Genomic DNA, 23,980 nt, shown 5'->3' on the forward strand with positions numbered 1-23,980 from the left:
TCCAAAAGATACCATAGTGTTATAATTTAAAGCAAAAATGCTATACTGATATTTTAACAGTTGCTTCACTATCCTATTGGGTCTTTAGTCATAGTTGCATGATGGTGCAATATGACCACGGGTATAAACTTCAAATCCAGGTTCAGCACTTTTATGTATTGTTGAGATCTAAATACCTAAAATATTCACTGCATTATCTTTTTGATGTATACCTCTCAGTATCAAGTGTACATAGATCTGAAGGTAAAAGTTCTTTGCTGGAAAATGGCATAGCCTTCAGAGAGTAGTATTAAAAATGCAAGTACAGGAAATTTCAGACAGAATGGTGTGGGTATTTAAAGGAATGATGGTGAAGGAGGCACACAAGAAATTCATTTTGTAACACTACATCATATATAGTTAAATGCTGTAGGCATGCAGATTCACTAAGGATGCTATATTTAATAACGGATTGGAAAAGGAAGCTATGGATATTATAATGAAAGGATAATTTATGCTTTAAAATGTTCATGTGACTTACTGAAGGGCATTGGATATATACAGAGCACAAGTAAAGGTAAGAGATATAAAAACAAAAAATACAGCCAACTCAGTAACCGCTCATTCTGATGAAAGCAATACAACTTGCTTACATGTTCTTCAGCTAAATGTTTCAGAACAAGTTTTTGCTAGTGTTAAAGGTAGTTGGGCTATCAAGCAATAATTGGTTAACTGGGAATTTCTGATTATTTCTTTTAATGAAGATGAATGTGTTAGCGTGTTTTAATCCTCTATGGCAGGAAAAATCTGAGATACCGAATAAACTTTGATCTTCTGGATGGGGATTTATTTATGTTTTTCTTTGTATTTATTTTATTTGTATTCTTGTGGTTTATCTCTTAGTATTATTAAAATATGTGCATAGTTGAAATTCCTCCCATGAGAAGTTCTGCACTGAACTTTCATTTATCCATCTCATTTTTTCACATTTTTCCAATAAGTCTAAATTTAAAAGCAGTGTTCTGATTTTATTATCGATGTATTTATTTATTTTCTATTTGTTAACCAAGTAGAAAGACTGCTTCAGCCATGACCCAGGCCTAGAGGGACAAAAAGACACAGTAAGAGTATACAGTGGTATAGTTATTTAGTAAGCACACACAGTTATGAAGTCATACATATTCCTGGAATTACTAGAGGAGATTCTGTTTAGTTATGTCTCTGTTACCAAACTATTGCTTTCTTTTTAAAACAACATGCTAGGTCTCATCCCCACCAATATGCTGGTGAATCAAGCAGATTTATGTCAGGTACCTCTATCTGATGTTATTATATCTCAACCGAGGGTTATTTTTCTGCTTTGTGTTCTGGATATTGTAATGTATGACATAAAACTGCAGGTAAGTGGTGCTTATTTCCACCTCTGTAGGACCATGTTGAAAGTTGGCAGTATAAACAAATTCTATATTTGCAATAATAAGCCAAATCAGATTGTGGTCTACATTTATGCCTGAGTTAAGTTTTCATTACAGGCTTTGCAAGCATACAGTGAGTTACAAATACATCCACAGCCAAACTATTGGCTACACTCACCTGTCCCATGCACCTGCTGTTTTATCTAGTTTGGAATCAGGCCAGCTTTATTGCTGTTAAGAATATTTCACCATCTGCTCACTGTGTGAGAGGAGATTTTACTTCTTGGTATAAAATGTTCACATGCTAAAATCCCCTGCACCCCTGATCCTGCTATTACTAAAGGAAAAGGACGCTTCATGTGTTCATGTAGTTTAGGCATGTTAAAGTCATTATGTCTGATATGTATGGCTTTCTTACCCATGAGCAATGTACCCTCCTAAGCATTTAAAGTTTACTGCTAATATTTCTTTCAGTGAAGACTGAGCCATACTGACAACACAAGTGGCTAAACTACAAACAATATTCAGTCATTTTGGCTTAAGCCCTGTTGCAAACCAACTACTTATTATTTGGGAGTTATCTCCAATTCCGTTTAGAGCACTGTCTCGAAGTTGGCTAGCTAAACAAAAATATCTGCAGATTTTTCTTTTCTGTTTTGGTGGCTAACCTCACTCTACTAAGCCATGCTATGCATAGCTTTGCTTCAGTTCTCACTCTGATTCCATTCTAATCCAGCCCATGTCATTACATTTATACACCTATAGCAACCACCACCCATCATCCAATCAGCAGTAAACCCATCCAATGTCAACACCCACAAACATTTATACACAACTAGCCCATAAACTACATCTCCATATATCATCCACCACTCAGCTTTATCATCCAATCCAGCACCAGGCTTCTGTATCCTAATTGCATCACTTATCTTGCTGTCAATTCTTATTGGTTTCCAACAAATAAAATCATTATAAACAAACTCAGTCATGCCTACTAACCTGAAACATGCTCCTAACTGTAGTTCTATATCCTGTCACTATATAACTGTAAAATAACTGTCTTCAAAAAATTACATGTGAAATTACAAAATAAATACAAAACATCAAACTTACTTTTTGTTTCCCCTTCTCAATACTTGCATCATAAACAAGTATGTAATTATGTACAAAATGAAATATGCATGCTACCCTCACACCCTTATCACTGGTTTACTCCTAAATCGCTGTGGAGATATACACCCAAAATCCTAGACCACTAGATCATCACATCCCTCGATCACCAAATGAGATCATCTCAACCTCTATGTGCTCAGGTCGCAAGCTAATTAACTCATTGCTTCCTACAAGAATATAGTCACCAGGAAAGCAGTGTTACTGTGTATCCTGTAAGAGTATACTCAACTGTACAGGAGACTTCTCTGTACTCCTGAAATGAGTATATATGTCACTGTTTTCAAAGTCTAATTTCTGAAATCCTAGTAAAGGGATATAATGTTGCCACTGATACTCGATTTCCAACACATATGTTTTTGTAGATTAATATAGTTTTGTATTATGTGCACAATTTGCATAGATTGGGCAATATCCCATAATAGCATTATGCTATTCCCTCATGTCATACAGCATTAGAAAGGTCTAGAACAAGTGAACAAATCCCTCCATGATATCTTGGATCTATCTTGCAAAATTACAGGGATATAACCCTTTGTTTGACCATAAGTATTTTTGGCAAACTCAAAATATTTTTTCCTTTAAAATCTGCACTATAAAATTAACATCTATAGGCAGACCTTTGATAGCTAACACCAGTGTACTGTATATTTCATTGTCTACCAAAGAGCTATTATATTTTACAGTTTTGTAACTCATACCACTTATCAGGTAATATAAATCTAATGAAGTGTCCTTTCAGCAGAAGATTTTGCAGGAAGCAGGTTGCTTCCTGGCTTAGAAGCTCTCAGGAAGCAAAGGTGTTAATTACCATCCCGCTGCTCAGGATTAAATGTGTTATTCTAAATATCTGTAGTGTCTCCAATAAAGTACTGTAACTGCAAGCATGCATAAACCAAATATGTGATTCCTTACAGAAATCTGGTTAAAATGGCCATTAAAGATGAAGAATTTCTACCAGTGGGCTACACTTTTATTAGGTCTGATAGATTAACCAAAAGCATGGCAAAGTAGCTATTATTCATGCCAACACCTTAGAGCTCTATATCTTCCCTCATGTGCCCAAATTTGAACTTTTGTTTACTTTATTAAATTTAAGGCAATATACTCACTGTGTGCAATTGCAATCTACATTCCTCCAAATGCCAGCCAATTCCTCCTTAACGGAAGATATACTATCATGTACTACAAATAACAGTACCCAAGAAACTATAATACTCTGTGATTTTAACAATAATTGGACTACTCAAAATGAAGGCTTTAACACCATCAATCTCTATAACTTTAGTCAATTGATTAATCCCCCTCCTGTAGATTCAATAAAAGATTACCAAGAAGAGAGTCCTTGATTGGATACTAAGTAATGTCCCTGAAATAATCTCATCTGCAGGCTCTAACTACATATATGGCATCTGGCAATGCAACAAAAGTGAAACATCTTATATAACCTAGTTTAAAACCTCACAAATTTCAGTTAAACCACCTTTATCTCAACATTTAGACAAATTGATTCATTTTCCCTAAAAACCTTTCCTCTTGATCAAACAGTTGAAAAGTTTTATTTTACTTTCTATCAGTTCTCAACAGTCTAGCTTCACTAAGAAAAAACCCTTGGCTTACTAGAGACACCAAGCGGCTAATGCAAGAAAGAGACAGAGCATCGAAACATGGAAACATGATATAATTTTGAAACTGAAACCTCCTACCAGACATATAGACATAGACTTATTTAAATTGGCAGAAATATTTTTTTATCCAGCACAAAAATAATTACCTTTCTAACCCAAAACGTTATTGTCCTTCCATAAACAAATTCCTGAAACCTGGAAAAACTGCAAGATAAATGCCCTACCAAATGAAACAAACTAAAATATTGCTCAATTCACCTCCTACTTCATCCAAGTAACATTTACAGTACTGAAGAATCTAGGAGAAGAACAGTTAAATACCCTTCGGTTCATTCCAAACAGCATGTCATAATTTTCTCTTCACCTGTCCCAACTAAAATAATCCAAAAACTGGTGTCACAGCCAAGGCCTACATTAGCAGCTAATCAACTTCCTGCTGAATACTTAAAATCTGCCACAGATGACATAGCCTACCCCATATTGATACTAATCAACAGGTCCATATTAGAATCATATGTACCCAAACTATGGAAAAACATATATTATCCCACTATGTAAACGAGAAAAATCAGTAAAATTATCCAGCTATTGATTAATAGCCATACTCTGTTTCTTGATGAAAATCATTAAAAGATATATACATTCTAAACTGCTAAAATATCTCCTGGGTATTGACCTACGTCTCAACCAACATGGCTTTTGCCCTTTTCATAGCACCACTACATCTCTTTACTCTTTCCATAACACAATAAATCAACTTGGCGACAAAGGTAAACTAGTCTCTTCTCCCTTCCTGAATCTACCAAAAGCATTTGATACAGTGTCCCATACTAAACTACTACAAACACTACACTCTGTATGGCATTATTCATCTCTACCATAACAGGGTTTAAAAACTCTAAGATAGGACACAATATTTATTTATCCTTGTTTACTGGGAAGTTCCAACTGGGGGTTATCCCATTTTTCAGTGCAGAACTGTGGAGAAAAGCTCCACATATTAGGAAAGTACATTTTAAGACAAAAATGACACTTTGTAAATATACTGATTTTACATGAAAACACAATTATATGAGTAGATCTAGAACATGTTATACAGCATGCAGCACAGCAGCCTAGGAGCTTAAGGAAATATATGCTTTCATGAGGTAGCTGGTTATAGAGAAATGATGCAGTCAAGCTCATTACATAATACATCCACTGTCTATCTGATCTATCAGTTAGAGGTACAGAGAAGAATAGCAAAGGCAGTAGGGGATTTAGCAGGAGGTAGAACTTAAAGAGAAGCAGTTATATTAAACATTAGGTAGATTGATGTAGAGAACTTCTATAGGCCTGCACTAAAAAAGATAGAGGTAATGGAAGTTATCTGGGAAATGGAAGTTTAGTAGGACAGAAAGTATGTCTAGGGTGGAATAAATGTCAATAATAAGTAAAATGGTAAACGTGCTACTCATTCTTAATGAAAAATGAGGATGCAGAGCTTGGCTGACATGTAGCAACTTTAATAAAATAAACGAAATTAAAGGAAATAAAACAAACCTAAAAACAAACAAGCACTTTCAGGTAAAACCCTTTTTCAAGTCATGTTACTCATTCTACTTACAACCATTGCTGGCTCTCAGGGCTCAATCCAAGGTCCTATCCTCTTCGATATTTTTAAAATCATCCTCCACATTGCAGTGGGCCAAAGTTCCCTGACTCATTATTCAGATGACAAAACCTTAATCTGCTCATCTTCAAGCATGCCATCACTGTAGACACAACACACAACAATTCTAGTTCCCCAACAAATCTTTTCTAAACCAATACAGTCTTCTGCTGATCCCAAATAAAACAAAAAAGTACAGTCTCATTCCAAAACAAAGCACTAATCACAAAAATATAGCATTCACAATAAACATTAAGACTTGAGGTTGTTGAACACACTAAATTACATAGGGTCACCATGAATAATTTAAAATTAGACCTACACATCCCAAAAATACTATCTCTATGACCCACATAAAAATATGTCTCCTCTACAAAGCATCTATTGCCACCTCTCTATGTCTCTCCCCTACTCACAAATGTCAACTCCTCCTTTTAACAAAACCAGAATGATTTTATACTAAAATAGTAAAATTTGTCACCCACATTCCAAATAAAACCATTCATTGCATAGCATTCAACCAACTAACCTGCTGGGATTCCCCCAGCTAAGAAAAGTTAAATCAACTTAATCTGCTGAAAGTATACTTCATCACCTAAACAAATGTCCAGCGTTGAAGAAAGTAATGCTATGGTACTCCCCATCTAGACCTCTAAAGATACACATCCTGCCCAGATCTATAGACCAAACAATACACAAGGTGAAGTAATGCATTCCTCACATGTATTCAAATTTTGGAATACTCTTCCACAAGATCTAAGACAAATCATAAATACAAAATACTTCAGATCAAACTTTAGAGGTCACTTCTTGGATTCCAGCATACGATCCTACCACTCTTTACCTGGCTAAACACTGCTATGACACTATCCATCTCTCCTCTGTCTGTAGTGCCCTTTGGGTTATGTTGCATAACCTAAGCTTCTGGGCTTTCATCAGAAGACCTAATAGGTTAACCACACCTAGAAATTCTTACCAAACAATCTGCTATCCTGTAGTAATGCCCTACATACATTCTGTTGCAGCTGTCTATTAACCTAATGGAAGTTCTTAACATTATCATTGCTGCTTAGTGAAACTGAAATGTAACTCAGTGGAATATAACTATTTCTGGGATATAGCTGTTTTCGTTTGTTTTTTTTTTATTATTATATACTAATTGTTGCATCTCGTATGTGATTCTTAACATCTGCTGTTTTGCCTTGTACTGCACAGTATGACATCTTGTAAGATTTGAACAAACCTAGAAACTGAATTCAACTAGATAAAAAAAAAACAAAAAAGGTGGAAACTCTCCAGTAACCCACCGGAAGGCTTGATAAAGCTATGATAAAACACCCGATGCGTGTAAAACGCAAACACATTTATTTAAGCACAAAAACACGGGCTTTTCGTTGGTAGCACACACCAACTTCTTCAGAACGGATACAACGTCACAACATTAGAAGCCCTACTTATATTAAAACATTGTAATCACATAATCACCAGGGTATGAATTCACAAAGCCGGAGCTGTGCAAAACCCACCCTGACACAATAATAAACATTAAAAAACAAGTCCGCTCTCTCTACTAAAAAATAGAGAATTACATAAAATAAAACAGTCATCTATTTGCATAGTATTGCTCTTGCAAAGCTGTTATATTTTTAATACTTATTATAAAAACATAAGCCTCTATCTACACAAATACAGACACCACTTATTTTAAAACTGGAACATACGTGAAAATGCCTGTCTAATTGGAAGAGAAATATTAAAATCTGTAAACTACAAATTAAAAAGCGATCTATACACTTGAATGGCCTCAGTTAAATTCAATCATTTACAAAATAAAATACAGATTAAAATGAAAATATATGGCTGTGTGTAGAATAAATAAAACTGAATACTGCTAGACACTATTGTTTTTGATTCAAAAATGCACTTGACCAGAAACCTGTGACCCTCATAACTACCTACACCAATAACTATAGTAAAAATAATGATGTTAATAATGGTGTTTCCCTGCAACTATGCAAACCAAAGGAGGGGATGGGAAGAAAAAAATGTATTTATTATTATTATTAACTAGTGAGTAATTCATTATGAACTGCTGTGTGCCAAACAAAGAATATATTTGGACACTGATACAACTGTAAATTATTGTCATCTGTTTAACCTTTTGAGTTTTAATAGGCATGTGATAGATGACATACCATTAATGCCAGGAAAATGGTAGGCATCTAACGTTAGTTGCCACGTCAATTCTCTACTTTCCAAAATAAGTGACCCTGGTCCTCCCCTACCATCTGATTGTACTTGGTCAATCACTGAGAACAGAAACTCATGGATATCACAGCTTCATAAACGAATGTCAATACTGCATATATGCAGTCATGAATGAAGTGCTGAAGGAATCAGGGAGTGACAATTTAACTGAAGCAAGCTGCTTGTTACATGTATAGCAAGCAGTTTGACACAGTTTCAGAGCAGAAGAGCCTTTCTGGCCTTTATTTTTTTCAGTGAATGTGATATTTTAATTTTGTTTATGGGACCAGAGCAGGCAACTCGTTTTAGCTTGACAGCTTCTATGGAAAGTTGCTGAGTGTGGATAGCTTTAGAACTGCATTCACAACTTTGTTAGGTTATTATTCACCACAATTTTGCATACTACTATGGATGCATTAATTCTATTTACAATTTTGCATACTACTATGGATGCATTCATTCTATTTAAACCACATTTGGACTTAAGGAATTAAGCTAAGCCTGGGCTGGGTGCACAGTAGGTTTAGTATTGCAGTACCTGGATTGAGTTTCTTCTTAGTTTGTCTATCAGAATATCCTTATGTGACAGTTCTATTTATGCAGTTTTTCTTAACACAGATATTATATATTTATTTTTACATTCTATTGCAACTCAATTTAACCAAGTTTATATTATTTTGCATTTCTTTAACAATGCTCACATTTTTATTTTAATATCCTAGTGGTATTGTTCAAGTTCCCTATGAGGGGAAACTATTTTTCTACTTGTTCTATAATTTTGATTCCAGTATTACTAGTAAAACATGACTTAGCCCAGAATTAGCAAATTAGTGCACCATAAATTCTGGGTTGGACTTTAAAAGTAAAGAATGCATTATTGTCTGTACCATTTATATGACAATACAGTTATTCTATAATAGATCGTCTTGACAAGATTTTCTTCCTATACAACTAAGCACATAAATGGGTAAAAGCTGCCTCACAACTTTAAGAAAAGTTAAAGGATTGGAAATATGGAGAAATTTGCTCTATGTTGCACCTGGAGGTTTATGTTATATGCAGTTGCAAAATGTGCTGCTTTCTGTTTTAAAATTTATTTAATTTGATTATTTTTGTCTCACTTAAACTGTATATATTTTTACAAAATTCTTAGTAGACAATTTTTATTACAAATTAAGCTTTAATAAAAAGAAATCTGACAAGTTTTGCATACAAGAAGGTTGCATGTTGAGGTCTCATTACAATTTAATATCCAACACTGATTGTGGGTTCTTAAGTAGTCAGTCTTCCTGGTGACAGTGCATGTTTAAATGTGTTTCATATGGTTTGCGTTATATTTTTACCTGAAGGTTAATAAGGCATACTGAAAGGAAATGACATAAACAGAGCCTGTGCAAGCTTTCATCTCTTTAATATTGAGAATGCTTTCTTAATGCAATAATATGAATTCATGTATTTAGGGCATTTATTTAAGCAACCATTTCTAGTACTGAAAGTATACCAACAGACTAGAAAGCATACTATATCAGAAAATAACAATACAGAATAACAATACACTGAATAAATAACTTCTATTAATCACAATGTTTTAGATAATGCCTAGCAGTTAGGGATATAATTAGCCTGTGAGCAACTGCTGGCTGCATAAAGTTCAGATAATTAGGTACTTCTGGCTATGTAAGCCTAATTATGTACTCACAATGCTGAGAATTGGAAAGTATACAAGCAGCAAATTCAGTCAACTACTGACTAGCTCACGTTTATGAGAAGTTAGAACATATGAAGCATGCGGGAGGCAGGGCAGTAGGAAATCACAGTCTGTCATTGTTCTAAATACAGTTGGTAATAAAAGCCTTGGCCCTGTAGACCATGCCACACCTTTGACTGATTTTTTTTTTAATAATGGACTTAAGGAAGTGATACTTCAATTTATTTTCCAATATGATTCCAGGAAGATTTGCAGATGTCAAATATTTTCTGGGTAAATGACCACCAGAGCTAAACAAATCATCCAGAACAGATAGAATAGAGGCTAGTATATGTCAAAACAGAATGCATTTTGTTTTAAGGACCTTAAGGTATAGGCAAGTTAGACAATCAGCTTAACAGAACTGAATCCATCCTGAAGCAATGACTGTATTACTATAATAAATGTTTTACATTTCAGTAACAATGATAGACAAGTGAAACAGCCAAATAAAGCCCTGTGGAACAGCTTACTGGACTTGCAGATAGGATTTGGAATTATTGTCCAGTCTGACAGTCTACAATTGATATCTAGGCTAGCCACTGAACCACTGACTTGTATGTGCAGATCACATAAAAAAGTGACTTTTCCCATGTAAAAACAAGTGAATAATTCACAGACACACACTGAAGAATGATTTACAAAACAGAGCATTGCATTAAAAAAAAGCATGCAAATGCTTTAATTCACAGTAAAGTGTAACCTTGTTCAGACAAACTGTAGTCCAAAATAAGTCCTTTAACTGAAACACAGCTGAGATGCATAATTCAAATTCAAACAGTTGACAGGTGGAATTTAATATCATTCATAATAAAGTCACAGTTTGGTGTCACAGTGGTATCTGCCTTGAAATAATACATTTTAAATCAGATGAGTTATTTAAGCCTAAGGAAAAAAATAACCTTGTCATGTCAGTTCATATTTTTCTATTAGCAGCAAAATGCCCCAATCACATTTTCATTTCATTTTTTAGTATAGAAATGTATAATGCTTAAACTCAAGACATTGTTCATAGTGCCAATACACTGTATCATAGTGGTCTTTGTTCTTTACCATGTCACACTGTTGAGATACTTGGATTTGTAATGTCTGAGTAGTCAATATAAAAACAAGAGAAAGTAATACACAGTGCATGGTATTTCATGTTTTACTACAGCAGGGGAACCTTTTCTGAGTATGCACAGTTCTGCCACTAGAAACATTCAAAACATAAGGGCTGTTAGCCATATCGGTACTTTTCTGTTAATGGAGCAACAGGCTGTTTGGGCATGCTTTTAATGTTCTCTTCATTGTGGGAGTGCTATTCATTGTGTGAGATATCAATAATGCTTACTCACCACTAAAAGTTTGGCATTTTTCACACTGAAGTACTGATTACACCCCCATTGTAGGTCTGTAGTTCTGAACACAGGTAATACTCATAATATTAGCTGGTAAGCCAACTTCCTGCCATCCGCATTGACCCATAACACATTGTAGCTGATAACTTCATTACTAGAACATGAATAGCTCACAACCAGTCAGTAACCAACCCAGAAATAATAACGGGCACTTTTAAAAGTAATACTAACTGGAGACATTGACAGAATTAGACAAAGGTGAATTCATGTAAGTTGTCTGAAGTAAAATGAGTCTATTAACTCCTAACTGTTGTAATTTATTACGTGTAAGTCAACACGTTTTCTCCAAAAGGCACAAATTCTATGTAGGATTAACAGGGACAGAGCTGAATTTTGAGTAGAAATCAAGACAGATGAGAGGCATGCACACTGTACTGAAATAAAATAAGAGACACAATGCTTTCCGCTCATATTGCCATGATTCTAACAATAGTTAGACTTTCTCTTCATATGTGTGTGCGGGTTCCTATTAGATAACTGAAGACGCATTCTATCGAATGTGTCTTGGTCGAACTTAAAACAACGAAAAGGCAAAATAGACAAGTGGCTTTTATGCAAATTCTTTCCCAGGGAAAGAATTTGCTTGGCTGCTTCCATTACTTTGCCATTTTCGGCACTGTAGTGCAATCTTGGAGTTGGCATATTTAAGTAGGGGGTGTGTGGGAGGCACAGACCCCCACATTGGGGGGTGTGTGGGGTGAAGCCCCCCACTTTATGTATTCTTTCAATTTTTTTTGGAACAGTGATTAAAATCGCTGTTCTGAGCTTTCGAGATTGTAAGCTTCCACTTACATGGGGTCGATTATTCATCGTTCGCTTTTTTAAGCATTCAGTGATATAATATATACCGTGTGTGTGCGTAACTTGATTTCACCCCACTTTTTTGTAACTTGTTTGTAAAATGAGATCTATTGGAAACAGAATCTGAAATATAAACATATAGTCATAAAACCAATTATTTTAAAGTAAACCACACATGAAATATAAACTTGCAGTCATAAAACAATTTGAGAGCCTCGGCCCCACAGTAGCATCAGTTTCACACCATTTCTAGTGTTTGTCAAAATAAAATGCTGTTACTGCGCTGTACAGAAAATGTCCTGTAAGGTGAGTTTTTGGGAACTTTACCATGGGGTAAGCAGTACTGACATCTCACACAATGAACAGTACTCTGACAATGACGACAACATTAAAACCAAGGCCAAAAAAAACGTTGCCCCGTTAACGGAAAAGTAACCTGTTTTTTTTTGCCCCGTTAACGGAAAAGTACCACCATATCTTTGCACTGCCTACAACCAAAACAGGCATCAGTACTATTTTGTGGTGCTACCTGTTCATTCAGATTAGCCGTTTCCAAAAAAAGTCAAGGTTGTTGGCATTTTTGTTTCTGCAGCATGGTACTGGGCCAACAAACTTGTGCAAATTTGTCATTACTTCCCAGGATGCACCAATGCTTCCTAATGACACCCTTAATGCTAAAGGAGCCCATTGTGCATGCCATTCCCACAGCTATCTGATCAATTGTGTCAAAGTTACACCAACCAATGTTTTTAGTTCAGGCATCTCTTCCTCCATAGCAGTAACTCATTTTGCAACCTTTTGATATATAACTACCTCCCTTAGCCTGTCAATAATGCTCAGTGAATGTCTCCCTGTCCAAAATGAAAGTTGCAATTTCCTAACATTTCATTAAAACTTTTGCCCTTCTGAAGTCAGTTGTGATGGTCTGATACAATGATTTTTCTACAGCATCTCTCTTCATGTAGGAAGGATAAATACTACTAAAGGTTACATTTTTGTTACCTCTGAATCCCTTTCTAAAAATCTACAACAACTGTTTGTCAGTCACATTTTTATAAACTGTAGCATCTAAATAACTCAAACTTTTTAAAATCTGATTCATTTCAAACTTTAAAAAGATTTATTGAAATAAAAGGATTTTTTAATTCTTCTAATGTGGATTTCTATAAAAGAAAAAAGGTTAACTGATAATTGGTCATGGAGTTTTACCCAGGCTGTGCCCACAAATCATCTTTTGTGATTCTGTAGTATCCTGATAAACAAAATAAATAAAATAAAGTGGCCATAAAACAAAATATTAGACCAGGCTCAGAACTGAAAACAAACTCTTCTTCTCATGTTTTCATAAACAGGTTACTAAAAGTGTCTGACATAACAGCACAACATTGCTAACCTGCTGAAAAATATCCTGTCTTGCAGATATGTACATAGATGATTCTATTTATCCATCTATCTGTCTGTCTATGGGTTCCTTACAGCTGGTTGAGCCCCAAATACATAAAAACAAGTTCCCTGAAGCCAGGGACTCGAACATATTGTAGTCTTTGCATCCAGATGTTCACTCGAACGTGAACACAAGTTCACCAAAGCAGCTGGCACATCCTAAACGCTAACATTCTAGGGAACAAAGTGCAGAAGTACTCAAAGACCAGATAAGCTAGGAAAGAAAACAGGGAGGGGGAGTTTAGCTTTAGGGAGAGGAAGGGCTGGAGGGGGGATTTTAGGTTTAAGGAGTGATCATAAAGTTAGGGTTGGGGAGGGGGATTTTTGGTTTAGGGAGCAATACGCAATTTAGGTTTAGGGACTGGGCAGGAGTTTTTAGGTTAGGGTCAGTGCAGACCCGGCCTTTGGTCAGCTGGTGCCGTAGGCAAAAGGGTTCCACAGCACCTTCCAACACCACCCAGTGCTGCCATCCTTGTCTATATACACCATCCAGATTACTGAAAAAATGCCCCTGCTAGACCGGCAGCCTAGACAGCCACCTATTTGGCCTATGCCTAAGGCAGGCTATGGGTCAGTATTCCAGGAAGGACTGTATGTCTATTGTTACTTCAGTGGGATTGAGTTAGTGGGAGCTAAGGCACTTGTCAACACAAATTAGTGGCAGCAGGGAAGTGTGTCACTAGATAATGGTATGCAAGGACTTGTAGTAAATCCCTACAGAGAGAGAGAGAGAAGGAGATGGAATAACAACCTTCAACAGAATACAAATCAAATTAATGCTAATATTGATTGAAATTAAAAATCTTGTAGAGTGTACTTTTGAAGTTTCCTATCCTCTCTTCTCATCTATCACAGTGTACAAGGAAACATTGTGTCACTAAAATTACACCTAAATCAATATGAACACCAAGAATTTTGTTAATAAAATCAAAAGCATCTTTAAAAATCTGAAGCACGAGTAAGTATACTAAGTAATAAATGGCTGCTGTCAAATTCATGGTCTGCAATGAAGTGTCAAAAACTGCATCTTTTGGGAAGTCATCTATACCAGGGAACTACCAAATTAACAATATGCCCTTGAGACGAGAGTTGACCCAGTTGTTCAGAATTTGGGAACTTATGTGGTCAGTGACCTAAATGTTTACCGATATGTGTCCATTGTTGTAAGAAAGTCCTTCTATGTCTTGCACAGCTAATAAATAAAGGGACTATGTCTAGATCTAGAGTTGTCATTGTTCCCCTTTACTCAGCCCTCATTAGGCCAGTCATTGAATATAATTCCCTCTTTGGCATGGATCTCTCCAGACACATGGAGCAACTGGAACATCCACAGATATATCTTAATAAAAGGATCCAAGGCCTACATAACATGTCTTACATGGACTGATTCAAAGCCCTGTCACTGCACCCAGTATGCTACAGACTGTTAAGATGTGACCTGTGTCTAGTATACAAGGCATAACTCTGACCCAATACTGACAGACTTACTGCACATCAGTAACTCAAATGGCATCAGAAATACTTGGTCTAGGGATATAAACCTCTCCTGCAACATCAACAGAACAGTTTGGAGGGACAGGCATATCTCACAGAAGATACTGCTACTCTGGAGCAGAGTCCCCATCCACATAAAACAGTTTATCCCTGTCGTTATTCAACAGCAGCTTAGATCTATGGATGGGAAATAGAAAATTTACCTCAGGACTGCCCCCAGTACAACTATGGACACAAGCAGCTCCTAAATGCTTTATCCCATGCATGTGCCCCCTCAAATGATCTAGGGTATGATCCCAGTTATTCTCATTAGGAGTAATATAGGATTATCGACCAAGGGATGGGTAAGGCCAATCTCTAACCAAATGGGATAGGTTAATTCAAGCATACAAAGGGAAACTGGCTATACTTAAAATGGTCCAAAAGGACAGCTAGCCTAGTTCTTACCTATGAACCTAAATAAAGCTCAGAATCACACGTTTGTGAGTAGAGACCATAACAATCAATTTCAGGACTAAAGGATAACACTCAATATAGCTCTTAAAATGGAGTCACTGACCTAACTGCCATACAGTGATTACACTATATGCTATATGTTGTCTGGCCCCTTTTCTACAGAATTTTGGATGCAGGGTTTCTGATGAGAACACGGGTTTTCATCACTCTTCCAACTGTAAAATTAGATAATAGTTCCTCAGTTAAAATAAAATAAAATAAAAATGTAATGTATACTAATCAGTCCTCACAGATGGGCTGGGCAGTCCTGGGAAATCTGACTGTAAAATGAAATGAGTCACTCATTTGGCATTATTCAATATGAATTACAGTTACCGTTTTTGTGGGATTGTGTCCAAAATCCCCTTCATTGTATGCAGCTGTTTAAGAACCCTTCAGCACGCATTCCTGGCAAACATACAATAAGATGACATCGAAGTGGTAAGGCATGTTCTGGATAATTTGCTGTGAAGTAATGCCATTCCAAATATCTAACGGTAAGAGGAAATTACTGGCTGGTAAACCAACTTCAGTCGTTGCTTTACCACTGAAAATAAATTCAGAAAATAATCTAACTGGCATTTTGTTTAGTTTTCTCTACAGCATCCCCACCCCTCTGTCTACTAATGGTTAGTACAGACTACTATGTAAATACCTGTATACTTATGTAAATATGTATATATATTTATATATATATATATATATATATATATATATATATATATATATATATATATATATATATGCATATGCGTGTGTGTGTGTCTGTGCGTTTGCTAGATTTGTTTTCACCATAATGCTGGATTCCCATATCCAGTATAATGTTGTTTCATTCCTTCCTAATTTAAACTCATTCCACTTAGGCTGTCATCCAAATAAAAAAATGAAATATTTTTTAATGACATCTAGAAAGGTTAATACATTTAAAGTATAAGCGTTTGATCAAACAAACTAAATCTCATCATTCAATAATGACAAGGCGATTTTAAAAGCACATATCCTACATAAGGCAAGAGTTTTTTTTCCCAGTCAGAAAGGAGAAATAAAAGCTAGGAATTTTTACTAGTCTGTGTTAAAGTACTTAAACACTGGTTAAACATAACCCACTAGCTGCAGCAACATATTTGTTCTCTGTAATTTCAAGTATTGCATACTTTATAGGTGCTGAATGCCACCTGACTAACTCAGTTATTTTGGTATAATTTAATAGATGGAATTATGATATTTATGTATGCATGTATGTAAGTATTATATTTGTTTTCCCAGGTAATCCACTTATCAGTATACTAACCAGTTTCCGGCTTAGTCCTATTTATCTAACAAATAAGTTAAATGATATTACGTATAAATATTTTTCAAGTCTGCATCTGTTCATGTACTACCTGCCTTGATGTTATGCAGAAGTGTATTTTCCTCTGATTAATGTTTTCTTGACAGAGCTCTCTCTCTTTCGGCTTTTCCCAGTTAGGGGTCACCACAGCGGATCACCTTGTCCGCTAATGATTGACAGTGGAGATTTTATGGTGTCAAGTTGCCAGCCCAGCGCCCAACCTTCAACAGAAGGCACACATATGCATGCAGTCACGCCTAGGGCCAATTTTAGCATGTCCAATCCACTTGCAGCATGTATTTGGGGATGTGGGAGGAAACATGAGCACCCGGAGGAAACCCACACGACCACAGGGAGGACATTCAGACTCTGCACAGAAGACAGTTAGTGTTCATTTTTTTAACAGTAACTGCTACTTGCTGCCATTATTTGCCATTTTGCTTCAATTTGCACATCAGGATATTGTATCACCTTTAGTGCTGAGTACAAAGGATGCAGAGTTGGAACAGCCTCAATCATTCATTTACTCTTATACCTACCTTAGCCTTTTTGGATTTGTAAGGGAGTTGGAGTCTACAGGAACACTTACCAGACTTAAGGTAGAAGACCATTCCACAATTTTATTTTTATTTAACATTTGTTAACTGAGAAAGTCCGACTTGGAATGAAGCCAATTTTCAGCAGAGGACCAGGGAGAAATGCTCCAGAAGCATGTCTTTCTAATGGGGGAGGAAACTGGAGCACCCCGAGGAAATCCACATGAACACAGGGAGGATATGCAGACTCCGCACAGAAGGTAGCTGAGCCGAGAATCAAACCAGAGACCCTCTTGCTGTGAGGGTTCACATAGAAGGTACCTGAGCCAAGAATCGAACCAGAGAACCTCTTGTTGTGAGGTGACAATGCTACTGCTGCACCACTGTGCCATCCAGTGGTGGGATGCCAATGCATAGCACACATATATGCATACAGACCATACCTATGTGCAGGATTCACTTACTTTATCATCATCATCTTCAATCCCCTTTTTCCAATGTTCTACATGGGATCGGGGTGTCATATCAACTATTACCATCTCTCTCTATTCAGTGACAGCCTCCTACCTTCTTTGACAGTCTTGCCTGTTGCAGGTCTTCTTTCACACAATCTAGCCATCTGTTTGCTGGGCACTCGCATTTCCTCTTGCCTTCATCCTGTCTGTCCCAAATCTTCTTCACTTCTTCTTATGCTTTCTTGTGCATGTGCCCGACCCACCATAATCTGTTCTCCTTGACATTCTCTGCAATTAGAGCAACATTGGCTTTTTGCTCTTATGTCCTCAATTCTTTGTATGTCCCACAGTGTGCATCTTACCACCTGTCACAGGCACTACATCAATATAACTCATAACTTAGAAATAAAAATGCAAAAATAAAAACTTTCACATATAACAGATGGAAAGGTTTTCTAGCGTTTATTTATGAAAGGAGTAAGATTTTATTTTCTTTGTAAAACCATCATTGTTCTGCTTTGCTAGGCTATGAAAATCTGCTATTGCTAGACACGTTAGGCTTCATATCTGCCTCATACATTTGCTGTACATGTGCTTAATGGACAGTCGATCAGGTTCTAATTTCTCTATTGTAACCGGTCAGATTTATTTTTCATATGTAGGCACAGTGAGATCTTGCTTAGTGTGTTGCTGCTGTGCAGCCATAGACTTAGTATATATGGGGGGTACAGGAGGCTTGTCTTGTAAAAATGTTTGGCAGGGGCAAGATTTATGTGGTCTTCATGGTACGTTATGAGCAGGGATTTTATTTTTTTTGAGCATTTATGTCTTAATTACTCACAAGTGCCTCCTGATATTGGGAGGCCAATGCATTTACTGTGGGCAGTACTGTAATTTTTGGGTAACAAACATATGCAAGCTGACACTGTACAGTTTTATTATAGTCTTCATATGATGTTCACCATAGTTCAGTGAAGCAAGGACTTCATGACATTTGGCAGATGAGCACTGCAGTGCTAAAGATCCCACCAAGATCCCACCAAGGTGCATTTTACTGGTCTTATTTACTTAAATAATAGCAGTGGAAGCAAGTAGCTTTGTATTGCAGAAGAAATTTCCAACATGTTCATTTTGGATAACTTGTTTGATGCTTTTCTGTCCTCATGCATCAGGGAAACGTGCAGTGTAATGCCACAAGACTACAAGAAAAACACTTAGCACCACCCCTTGGTTATCAGTCATGACTCTAACACTAAGCTGAAGTGATTTTAGTTCATGTATGTCAAAAGTGCTATATGTAATACAACCTCTGCCAAGTATCTTGAAGCAGGAAGTAGGAAGCTGTGCTAAGCCATCTTGTACTAGTGTGTAGAATTCATCCCAGGATGTTAATAAGGCTTAGCATTTCTGTGCTAAGATGTTTGACTGCAGCTTCCAACTAAGCACTCCCACCCCACACACACACACACACTATGAAATGTAAAGTTCTTATGCACAATCACATTTCTAGAAACTGTATAATAAAAACTGCAACATTAACATGTAAATGAAATATGTAAATGTGCTGGAGCTTTTCTCTCCAGGCCACCACTAAAAAATACAATTTTTCTTCCAATAAAGACAAATAAGAAAATAATAGTCTACAAATCAGGTTGTTGGAAGTGTGGAACATGAAATGTCACACCATTTGAATATATTAATCATTAAATCTTAAACCTGCATTTACTGACACCTTACCTATTCCCTCTACTTTAACCCATACATACTTAAAACTAATGCAATAAAATACTTCAAACTCTAAGCCAGATAGCAATCTCAGCCATCTTTATAACCCTCTATTAAAAAGATATATTCATTTCTATATAACTGTCTGTAACAATCAATACATGTTTTAGAAACCTGCTTGCCTGACTCTTAAGACTCTGCAGAAATTACATATATGTATATCTCTATTACTGTACATAATTGGGTTTACCTGAAAACAACGAAATTTCTAAACGCCGATGATGACAACACCAACACTGGAAGATCGACAATGGAGAAGACCGACAGTTGAGAATCCCGATGCTGAGAACACTGACATGTTAAGGTAAGTGTGTGATAGGGATGGACGTTAGGATCAGGGTGTGGGTAAGGTAAGTGTGTGATAGTGATGGATGTTAGGGTAGGGTGCGGGTCAGGTAAGTGTGTGATAGTGACGGACTTTAGGTTTAGGGGCGGATTAAGTGAGTTAGGGTTAGGGTGCGGGTAAGTGTGCGATAGTGATGGACTTGGAGGGTTAGGGGCAGATTAAGTGAGTTAGGGTTAGGGCGCGTGTAAGGTAAGTGTGCGATAGTAACAGAGTTAAGGGTTTGGGACCGATTAAGTGAGTTAGGGTTATAGTACGGGTAAGGTAAGTGTGCGATAGTGACGGACCTTAGGGTTAGGGTTTGGGTTAAGGTTAGTGCAAAGATAGTTGTGTATGTAAGGTTTAGTGTGGGTTTGTAAGGTTTTTGGTGTGCTTGTGTTGTGTGTGTGTTTTTCGGGAAAGGTATTTGTTTTGTTGATTGTCAAGATTGTGGTTTGTCAAGCATGTGAGGTTTCTTGTTTTTGAACTTTCTTTTTTTTTCTGGTTTTGTCGTGTTGGTTATTTCGTTGTCGGTGTTTTGGCGTGTCGGTGTTATCAGGTAGACCCATATAATTCTTGTATATTCTCAACAGTTGGATAATTATATATCCTTTGCCTTTTGCAATATGTCTCTGTAACTGTCAAATCTTAATGCTAGCCCATGCTGACTGACAGTGATCATTTGCGATCAATGCCCTACCCCAGTTAAAAAATTTAAATAAAATGTTTCTCTCTCCTTTTTAACTTACTTGTACCAGTTTATTTTTGTATGCTCCAAGTTGCTTTCAGATTCAACTAGTTCATCATCTATAGATGTCTTGAAATAAGGCACTTCATTGCTTTGTTATACATGGGTGAAAAGTCATACTTTAAACAGCTGAACATTGTTGTCACAATAAGTGATATTACAACCACAGTAAAAACATGTATTTTAGAGTTCTTCAAAATGCTACCCTCAGAAATAAGAGAGTGATTTGTAATTTATGTGTGGATTTATCTCCTGCAGGCTTTACATAATCTGGCTATGCTGATTTGAGTTCAAGATGGTGTGTGACCTCCATTAAGAAGGCCCAAAAGCACTCATTGCAGTAATATTAACTTTTAAAGTAACAAAATGTTTTATTTGTGAGTGGGATAGCATTCTAATAGAAAGCAATGTGGGCTGGAGAGAGAGAAATATGCTACATATCTATCACCAGCAATATGGACGTGCAAAGTTTGACATCATGGTTTCACTAAGGACTCGTTGAGTAATAAGAAACCTGAAATGACCTTTCCAGAGGACAGCTATCACAAATTAAATTGCCCTTTGCCTTTTAGTGGTTGTTGAACTCACAAAATATACTACCATCTATTTTTTTTTCTTAAGGCAAAGTTTTCTCATACAACAGAAGGGCAAGTATTGCTGTGATCTTGACTGCAATGTCTGAAGCTGACAAAATGCCAGTAATTTTTATTATAAATAAATGTGGCCTGATGGAATGCATTTGAAAAATTCAGGAGGATTTAGTTCAGGAAGTACTCTGCAGTTATGTTTAGTGACCCTGCCAAAACATATGTGGAAACCAGCCAGTGTACCTTTCTTTAATAATAATTATGTTTACTGAATTTTTCCATATACACACAACAAACTTCAAGCAGCCAGGTTATTTTTCAACAAGAGAAAGCCCCAAGGCAATACCTGCTAACTGTAAGTTACAGGGGCTGAGTTCAATATACAAACAGTTGCTGCCAAGGTAGTCAAAGCAATGCAAATCATTCAAAATGACAAAACAAGTGATCTTGTGTAATTAATGTAACAACAAACTCACATCAACCAGATCGTATTGCTTTGGTATTCTTTAAATATCAAAAAACAAGAAACGGGCACTGTAATTATGGTTTTAAGTGTTACATATGTGACCTAGAAATTAATAGGCAAATGTAAGTTTAACTGCTACTTTGAATAAATATCAATGAACCTGACTGCAAGTTAGAAATTAACTGTTTTTAAATGACAGCAGCCTATTTACTTGCAAAGTACAGCACTACTTATAGTTAATATCATACCTAGCAGGTAACTTGGTATGTTTGCACTCCTGATAAATTCCATACTGATTATTTTCAAAACCCCTCCTGTTACATCTCATAAAGATTAAAAGGCTTCAACTTTCTGACTTAAAAACTTATGTTTGCATGGGTTTTGGCTTGTTTTACCTCAGCAGATCCTGTTCAGGCATCCTGCAGAGTTCTGCAGCAGCAGAAAGAAGAGAGAGAGACTTTGCTTAATTACAAGTACCTGTTTTTGCTTTCTTTGGCTTGATTTTGCATCGCTACACTTTATTTCAGCCGTTTTACAAGCTTTGCTAGTTAATTTAATTGCTCTCTGCTGAGTTTGTGTACTGCACTTTTTAAAATAATTTTTTTCAACTGCATTTACGGTTACAGGCTACATACTCAAGTGCGCTAGCCCTTTAGAGTCATATAAGTGAATTTTACTACTGCATTACTGTTTCTGTAACCAAAAACAAAACAAAAACAAAAAAAAAAAAAAAATCCTATCTGCTTGCTCATTTCCCACCTTTTTCTCAAACTAGAATACTACGGATCTCAGATTTGTTGATTTCAGGACTGTATTTTGTGTTCTGAGTTGTCCGGACCTTGCAGAGATAGAAGGAAGTCTTTCTGCTTATCAGTGGGAATGGTAAGCTCTGAGCAAGTTATCTATCACTAGAGGAGTGGTTTCCAGCTCAGGAATTGTTTTTATTGGCCATTTCAACTTTCAGACTTAGAAACCCATGTTTGCGCGGGTTTACGCATTGTGCAGCACCCCTAAGCTAGGGGGCCAGTGCCTTAAAGTCTGCTCTTCAAATTTTCCCTTAGATCTTGCCAGCTTTCATCTCTGAGCACTCAGATCAGACCTCTAAACCCAGCACTTGCTCAGAACCTCTTGCAGCTGTCATTGTAGGTGTACCAACTGCTAACACCACAAACGAAAACAGCTTAAAAAGAAGCATAACAGCTCTAGTACTTAAAAAGAAGCATAACAGCTCCAATACGTAAATACTAAGAACCTGTCCAGGCAAGTCTAAAGGTCAGTTCCCTACACTTTCCCCTATTAACCTGGTGAACCTGGGCATCCTGAAGCAATGTAGCAATTGCCTCATGTACACAGACAACCCTCTCCTCCTACCCACAAACACATCCAGAGGTGAGAGATGCACTTACATAGCCAAACTGGAAGATACACTCTCTCAAACCAAGACTGGACTAGCCAGTCAAGAGGAGAAGGTTAACACACACTACACAAATCATAGATCACACACCACACCTCTCACATAGTAACTCAAAACACACACACACTTTTGCAGAGGGTCTTAATAAAAATCTACCCAAGCAGCAAAGTCCTCCGAGGCAAAAATGCAAGCAACCATCTCACCCAAACACAACCCCCAAGACACATAGCTCACATAAACAGTGTGCCATCCAGCCTAAGCCCGTATGGCAAAACAGTCTACCCAATACTAATCATAGGTGACTCAATAGTAAGGCACACTGATGTCCCACTCAATAGGTTAAATAAGGAGAAAGTTACGGTCAGCTGCCTGTTGCGTGCCAGGATTCACCATATAATGCATATAATGCATGCACTTAGGTCTCTCCACAATAAGTACAAATATGACTCGGTCATTGTTCATGTTGGTGTGAACGACCGAAGACGTACCTCCCTGGACTACATGAAAAGTGACATAGAGGAGCTCTCGGATCTTGTAGCCAAGGCAGGTATGACCCTAGCCCTGAGTAGCATACAACCATTGCCTAAAATGATACCACAGTATAAATAAAGAAAATAATTGACTTGAACAATTGGCTAAGTTTCTGGTGTCATTCAAAGGTGGATCCAGTATCTGTCTGATTGGGATGGCCTGCATCTGTCACCCCTGGGATTCTGGATACTGGCAAAGGTTCTTGCCACCCCTATAGTGCCTTTCTTAGGCAATGTCCTGAAGACAAATTTACCACCATAACAACTGCAAGCAAACACAACCTGAGGGTAATGCTACTCAATGCTAGAAGCCTAAATCTCGAAATGTATATGCTCA

Source organism: Protopterus annectens, chromosome 12.part0 (genome assembly GCF_019279795.1).
Source record: "Protopterus annectens isolate FY-2018-M chromosome 12.part0, PAN1.0, whole genome shotgun sequence".
Taxonomy (NCBI): Eukaryota; Metazoa; Chordata; order Ceratodontiformes; family Protopteridae; genus Protopterus; species Protopterus annectens.